Raw genomic sequence first — 8757 nt, forward strand, 5'->3', positions numbered from 1 at the left:
CAAGTTGGTGAGACCTCATCTCTACAATAAATCAAAAATGAGCCGGGCGTGGTAGCACGCACCTGTAGTTCCAGTTACTGGAAGGCTGAGTCGGAAGGCTTGCTGGAGCCCAGCAGGTCGAGGTTGCGGTGGCCGGGAGCAGCCACTGCACTCCAGTCTGGGCGACAGAGTGAGACTCCAACTCAAAAAAAAAAAGTGTTTTGGCTATTTAGAGTCTCTTGAAATACTACATGAATTTTAGAATCATATCATCAATTCCTGCAAAAAAGTCAACTAGGATGACTTCTGTTTTGAAAGTAGCATTATGGCTGCCGCCTGGAAAATGCATTATAGAGAAAGTAGTTATAAGAAACTACTTTAGATGTCCGGGTGAAAGATGAAGTTGACTTGAAACTGGGTACTAGCCATCAAATTGGTAATACATGGTTGGATTTTGAAGCTACAACTCCCTAGGTTTCCAGATAGATTTTACGTGGGGGTGAGCAAAAGAGAAGAACAAAAGGGGATTCTAGATTTTGGCTCAGGAAACTGAGTGACTGCTGTTGCCATTTACTGAGCTGGGAAACCCTGAAGACAGAGACCAGATTGCAGGGGAATCAAGAATTTTCTTCTGGGCATGCTAAATTTGAGATGCCTATTAGAAATTCTTATGGAAATGGCAGGTAGAAAATTATATATACATATATATGTATATATATAATATATATATACATCTGAGAAAGATGAGAGCTGAAGATCCAAGTGAATGTACAGATGGTATTCAGCCTCTTATGTCTGGATGAAATAAATGAAGGAAAGGGCGTGAATAGAGAAAAGGGCTTGGAGGCTGGTTGTGGGGCACTCCAACTTTAGAGGAAGTTGGAAAGAGGAAGTGGACCCAACACAAGAGATGTAGATAGCAGAAAACCAGGAGAGTTTGTGTGGTATCTTGGATGAGAAGAGAAGAAAACGTTTCACGATGGGGGCAGTGATGAACCGTGCCACACACTGAGAGGGTAAGTAAAACGAGAACTGAGAATTGTGCACTGAAGCTCACTGGAGAACATGATCTCGCCAGTGTTGGAGACAGAAGAGTAGAGTGAATTTGAGAAAGAATAGGAAGGAATGAAGTAAAAACAGGAGAGTCTTTCAAGGGATCTTTTTAAATCTTTTTTTTTCTCTCGTCTACTTTACTGATGGAAAAATTTATGCACATACGTAGCAAGAATAGAGACGTCCCCTTGCAGCCAAGATGGAGTGACAGGAGCCATACTGATTCTCCTGTTTGAAATTATTGAAAAAGGACAAAATATATGAAGAAGTGATTTGAAATACTCTGGGGAAAAGGCAACAAAAGACAATGCTCCTTGAGAGGCAAGAAACAAATGAGTGAGCCATATGACTACCGTAGCTTCCTGTCTTGAGAGAGGCTTTGGGCCTCGCGGAGGGAGAGGAACAGAGCCTGATGGACTGAGTTGAGGAGATGGAGCTGAAGTTTAGAGAAGACAAGGTAGCTAGAGGTTATAGGTCAGAGTGCTGGGGAAGAAAGAGCTGCACACAGAAAGAATTTCAGAGATCTGCAGAGATACCCTGGATTATTTAGTAGAGTACTCAGTACATGGTCCTACTAAAAGGATTAGAAGGAACGGTGCTTGATGCTCACATAGCACGAGGAATGGTGCCTTTTCCCTGCAGCCAAAGTGGAAGACATTAAAATGTGCATGACATTTGGTATAATACCCAGAGAGTATCACCTCTGTGGTGAGACTATCCTCAGCCAGAGCAATTCTGTGGTCCTGCCGAACGTATTTTAAAAGCAAGATTTTAAAAGATCGAATCATTGCTAAGTAACTTAACAACATTCCAGAATACAGCCCAAGAATATAGGAAATTAAACACATCTAGCACCTTTCAAGGTAAAATTGGTAACGTCTGGCATCCAATACAAAATTCCAGACAAGAAAAGAAGCAAGAAAATACCACCTATAATTAAGAGATAAATCAATCAATCTAAACTAACCCAGTACTGACAAGGATGTTAGAATCAGCACACAGAGACTAGAAAACAGTTATTATGAGTCTACTCAGTATGTTCAAAAAGTTAAAATGGAGGTATGGAAGATGTAAAAATACACAAATCATCCTTATAGATGATCAGAGATTAAAATATACTGGATAGAATTAATAGCAGATCAGACATTGAAAAAGACTAGACCTGAAGATATAACAACGGAAACTGTCTAAATGAGACATACAGAGAAAAGAGAATAATAATTGAAAAATAAACAGAGTATCAGTGAGCTGTGGGACGTCAAGTGATCTGTAATTGAGAAAGCTGGTTGAACAGAATTTTTTTGGTTATATTATTATTTTTAATTCTACATATTTAAGGGTACAGTGTGATATTTTGATACATATATACAATGCGTAATGGTCAAATCAGGGTAGCTAGCATATTCATCTCCTCAAACATTTACTATTTCTTTGTGTTATGGACATTCAAAATCTACTCTACTAGCTATTAAAAAATATACAATTGTTGTTGATTGTATCACCCTACAATACTATAGAACACTAGAAATTATTCCTTCTATCTTGCTGTAATTTTGTATTATTTAACTAATCTCTTTCTCTCCCTCCCTCTTCCCCTTCCAGCCTGTGGTAATCACTATTCTATTCTCTATTTCTATAGATCAACTCTTCTTAGCTTCCACATATGGGTGAGAAAATGTGGTATTTATCATTCTGTGCTTGGCTTATTTTACTTAATATAATGTCCTCCAGGCTTATCCATGTTGCTGCAAATGACAGGACTTCATTCTTTTTTATGGCTGAACAGTATTTCACTGTGTAGATATACCACATTTTTGTTATTTCTTCATCCACTGATGAACAACTTGGTTGATTCCATATCTTATCTTGGCTTATCTTATCATGCGAATAGTGCTGCAATTACCATGGTAGTGCAGATTTTTAAAAATCCAAAGGAAAAAAGATGAAAAAATTTCCAAGCTTACTGAAAGCTATAAACTCATAGATTCAGAAAAGCTCAACAAGCCCAAAACACAAGAAATATGATAAGAACCATGCCAAAACACAACGTGAACAGCCAGCTTAAAACCAATGACAAATAGAAAAATCTTAAAAGCAGGTAAATATTTTTTTAAAAAGATATCACAGATAGTAGAACAAAGATGAGTATGACTATAAATTTCTCACCAGAAGCAATGCAAGTGATAAAACAGTGGAGGAACATCTTGAAAGTACTGAAAAAAAAAACCCAAAAAACTGACTGCCTGGCATTTTGTACCTGACAAAACTATCTTTGAAAAATGAAGTGTGATAAAGATATTTTTCATATATGTAAAAGCTGAAAGAATTCATTTTAGCAGACTCACACTGGAAGAAATAGTAAGGGTAGCTCTTCAGATGGAAGAAAAATGATAACCGTTGGAAAAGTGAACCGAAACCAAGAAATGAAGAGCACCAGAGATGGTAACTACGTGGGCAAATACAGTTTTAAAATTTATTTAAATCTCATTAGAAGATAATTGACTATATAAATGCAAACAATAACTATAATATGGAGTTTACAATGTATATAAGATTATACTGTAATAGTAAAAAGATCAGGAGGGGAGAATAGAAGTCTGCTTTTTTCAGGTTTTTATACTATTCATTGAGTGATATAATATTACTTGAAGATAGACTGTGGTAAATTAAAGATGTATACTATAAATCATAGAGTAATCACCAAAATAACAAAAGTTATAGATAATAAACTAACAAAGAAAATGAAATAATAAAAAATAGTCAATTAAATCAAAGAAGGCAGAAAACAGAAGGAGTAAACAAGGAATTGAGGGGACAAATTGAAAACAAATATAGAAATGATAAATTTGAACCTAATTATGTAAATAATTGCTTAAATGTAAATTATCTAAATATAAAATAGAGATTTTCAGATTAGATAAACTACAGTTTATTTGGGGGCATACTAATTTTTACTCAACTACATGCTGCCTTGTAGGAATCACACTTTAAATACGAAGATACAAATAGATCAACAGTAAAATAATGAAAAATATACTCATGCCAGAAGACAGAGTGGCTATCTTACTATGAGATAAAGTAGATTTCAGAGCAAAGAATGTTATCATAAATAAATAAGGTTATTTCATAGTGACAATCCTACTATTTATCAAGAAGACATTTATCAAGAAAGAAAATCAGTAAAAATATATGTGATTTGAACAATACTATCAAACTAATTGACCTAATTATCAGTCATAGAATATTTAATTTGAAAATGGCAGAATACACATTTTTTTCAAGAATACATGGAATATACCAACATAGACAATATCCTGGCCCATAAAATAATTACAAATACATTTTAAAGGATTTGGCCTAAACAAAGTATATTATCTGACTAAAATGGAATTAAATTAAAAATCAATGACAGAAGGATTACTAGAAAATCCCCAAATATTTATAATCTAACAAATGGGTCTAAGAAGAAATCAAAAGGAAATTAGGAAGTATTATGAACTAAATGGAAATGAAAAGACAGCATATCAGACTCATAGGATGCCACTAAGGTTGTACTTAGGAGAAAATTTATAGAGCTAAATGCCTGTATTAGAAAACAGGAAAGATTTTAAGTTAACAACTTAAGCTTCTACCTTCAAAAAAAGGAGAAAAAGAAGAACAAGCACCCCCTGAGATCCGGTGCCATTAAGTCCTGCAAGTTCACACTTAAAAAAAGAAAAAGAAGAAATTAAGGCTTAAGGAAATAGAATCTCTTACAGCAAGTGGGTGGTTTTGAAAAACCCAAGCTACATTTAGAAGAGTGCCCTACCAGACTGCACATTGTATTATGTGTGCTCTGTATAATCCATACACATACGATAACATTGAAAATAAAGTGGTTGCAGCTCTGGGATGTAGTTGTGGAGTGCTTGGCATCAGAATGCAATGATAGGGGCAGGGTTGTGTGTTGGATTTGACATCGATGAAGATGCACTGGAAATATTTCATAGGAATGTTGGAAGCGTTTGAGTTAATACATGCTGACATGGTTCAATTCGATGTGCACTCATTAACAGAACGTTCAAGTCATTTAATACAGTAATTGTGAACTCCCCCTTTATTACCAAAATAAAAAGGAACAGATACAGCCTTTTTAAAAGCCTGCATTGGAAATGGCAAGAACAGGAGTATATTCTTCACACAAATCCTCACCTAGAGAACATGTTCAAAAGAAAGCTGCAGAATGGAAAATCAAAATAGATATTATTGCAGAGCTTCAATATGACCTGCCAGTATCATTTAACTTTTATAAAAAGAAATTTGTGACCTTTAAAGTGGACTTAATTCAATTTTCATTTTAAAAGCCTTCAAAAATAAAAGCAGCTTAAAACCTAATTAGAATGAATAAAACTTTTGTTCATTAAAAAAAGAAAAAAGAGCAGGGCTCGGGGGCTCAGCCTGTAATTCCGCGCTTTGGGAGGCTGAGGTGAGTGGATTGCCTGAGCCCACGGGTTCGAGACCCGCCTGGGCAACTTGGTGAGACCTCATCTCTACAATAAATCAAAAAATGAGCCGGGCGTGGTAGCGTGCGCCTGTACTTCCAGCTACTTGGAAGACTGAGGTGGAAGGATTGCTGGAGCCCGGCAGGTCGAGGCTGTGGTGGCTGGGAGCGTGCCACTGCCCTCCAGTCTGGGCGATGGAGTGAGACACCAACTAAAAAAAAAAAAGGAAAGAAAATCAATGAAAAGAGCAATGCAATTGATAGATTTTTAGCTAGGCTGATTGGGAAAAAAGAGAAGATAAATTACCAATATCAATAAGAAGAGTGGTGGCATCATTGTCTACAAATAGGAAATGGATATAAAGTAACATAATGAATAATTGTATGCCAGCAAATTCAACAAGTCTGATGAAATGAACAATTCCTTGAAAGACAAAAACAACAAAAGCTCACTCAAGAAGAAATAAATACCCTATTGCCCTATATGCAAAAAAAATTGAATCTGTAGTTAGAAAACATTTCCACAAAGAAAACTCCAGGCCTAGATTACGTCACTGGTAAATTTTACCAAACATCTAAGAAAGAAATGATATCAGTTCTACACAAATGGTTCCAGAACATTGAAGAGGTGAGATTACTTTCCAATTCCTTCTGTAAGGCTAGCATTATCCTGATACCCAAACCAAAAGATATTACAAGAAAACTACAGACCATTTATATTCCCTCATGAATATAAATGGAAAAATTCTAAATCAAATTTCAGAAAATTGCATCCAACAATATATAAAGAAAGTAATACATAATGACCAACTGGGGTTTAGAGGAATGCAAGTATGTTTGCTTTCACCACTTCTATTTAGCATTGTGCTGAAGGTTGTAGAAGCAAAACTGTCTTTATTTGCAGATGACATACTTATCTATATAGTCTCTGTGACAACTACTAACTTTTGCCCCAATGCAGTGCAAAAAGCAGCCTTAGATATTATGTAAACAGATAGGTATGACTGTGTTCCAATAAAACTTTCAAGATAGGCATCAGACCACATTGGCCCATGGCCATAGTTTGCTAACCCCTTGTCTATGTAGAAAACCCCTTGGAAATGGCAAAAAAGTTACCAGCACTAATGAGTTTAGAAAGATTGCAGGATATAAGAGCAATATACAAACAAATTTTTGTTTCTATATAATAATAGTGAACAATCAGAAACTAATTTTTTTTTTTTTTTTTGAGTTGGAGTCTCACTCTGTCGCCCAGACTGGAGTGCAGTGGCCACTCCTGGCCACCACAGCCTTGACCTGCTGGGCTCCGGCGATCCTTCCACCTCAGCCTTCCGAGTAGTCGGAATTACAGGCATGCACTACCATGCCCAGCTGATTTTTTGATTGATTGTAGAGATGAGGTCTCACTGCCCAGGTGGGTCTCGAACCCGTGGGCTCAGGCAATCCACTTACCTCAGCCTCCCAAAGGCGCGGGATTACAGGCTGTGCCACTGAGCCCGGCTCAGAAACCAATATTTTAAAATAACATCACCATTTACAATAGCATCAAACATATGAAATGCTTTGAGATTAAATCTGACAAAGATGTTAAATGACCTTTATGCTGAAAACTATGAGACATTGTTGAGAGAAATTAAAGACTAAATGAATGGAGAAATATATCTTATTCATGAACATACATTTATATGACTCAATATTGTATAGATAGGAGTTAGATCTATTCATCTATAGATTTAATAGAATTCCAACTATAATCTCAGCAAGTTTGTTTATATAAATAGAAAAACTAATTCTAAAATTCATATGGAAATAAAAGAATCTATAATAGGGAAAAAACTACAACTTTTAAAATGAAGAATGATCAGCTGGGTGTGGTAGCGCATGCCTGTAATTCCGGCTACTCGGAAGGCTGAGGCGGAAGGATCGCCAGAGACCAGCGGGTCGAGGCTGCGGTGGCCGGGAGCGGCTGCTGCACTCCAGTCTGGGCAATGGAGTGAGACTCCAACTCAAAAAAAAAAAAAAAAAAAAAAAAGAAGAATGAAATTGGAGGGCTAACAGTACCTGATTTCAAAATTTATTATCAAAGTACAATAACCAGAACAGTGTGACACTGCAATAGAGATAGACACACAGGTCAATGGAACAGAATAAGGAGACCAGAAATATTTCCACACACATTTGGACAATTGATATTTGACAAAGATGAAGAAGGCACTTTTGTAGATTAAGAATATTCCTTTAAACCAGTGGTACTGAAACAATCAGATGTCTATTTGCCAAAAGGAAGAAAAAAACTTCAATCTATACCTCACACAGTATATAAAAAATAATCTCAGATTATGGACTTAAATGTAAAACCTAAAACTATATAAAACTTTTAGAAGAAAACAGGAGAAAACATGACATTGGGTTTGGCAAAGATTTCTTAGATATGACTTCAAAAACACTTTACATAAAAACATTGATAAATTGAACTTACTAAAATTAAAACCTCTGCTTTTAATTTTAATTTTTTTAATTGGAAAAAAAATTTTTTTTTTTTTGAGTTGGAGTCTCACTCTGTCACTCAGACTGGAGTGCAGCGGCCACTCCCAGCCACTGCAGTCTCTACCTGCTGGGCTCTGGCGATCCTTCCGTCCCAGCCTTCCAAATAGCCGGAACTACAGGCGCGCGCTACCACATCCGGCTAGTTTTTTATTTATTTATTGCAGAGATGAGTTCTCGCCAAGTTGCCCAGGTAGGTCTCTAACCTGTGGGCTCAGGCAATCTACTCACCTCAGCCTCCCAAAGCGCTGGGATTACAGGCTGAGCCACCAAGCTCGGCCAAGAAAGAGAAATTTAAAAAAATATATGCACGTGAAAAAAAGGCTTGCCTACGTGGCGATTGTGGCAATGCTGACATTTCCCTGCATGTGTAGAGGTGAGAATCACCTGGTGCTCGGGGAGGTTAAAGTCGTTGCAGCGTTACCTGTAGGGCATGGAAAGTGAGTGAGGCTGGGCTTCAAATATCCTTTCCTATGGCTGTAGGGTCCTTCTAGGGAGAGATCATTTCTGTTTTTTAGTTTTTGGGGTTTTTCGAGTCAGAGTCTCACTCTGTCACCCAGGCTGGAGTGCAGTGGCACCCTCTCGGCCAAGGCAGCCTCGACCCGCTGGGTTCAGGCGGTCCTTCCGCCTCAGCCTTCCAAGCAGCTGGAACTACAGGTGCACGCTACCACGCCTGGCTGATTTTTTGATTTATTGTAGAG

General features: G+C 37.1%; 1 pseudogene; it reads left to right on the top strand.

The window, feature by feature from the left end:
• LOC103257847 overlaps positions 1–5372 on the top strand; it is a 6980-nt pseudogene extending 1608 nt beyond the window's left edge.
• Positions 5373–8757: the final 3385 nt, after the last annotated feature.

This window comes from Carlito syrichta, unplaced genomic scaffold, assembly GCF_000164805.1.
Source record: "Carlito syrichta isolate Samal-C Ts95f unplaced genomic scaffold, Tarsius_syrichta-2.0.1 Scaffold301879, whole genome shotgun sequence".
NCBI classification, from domain to species: Eukaryota; Metazoa; Chordata; class Mammalia; order Primates; family Tarsiidae; genus Carlito; species Carlito syrichta.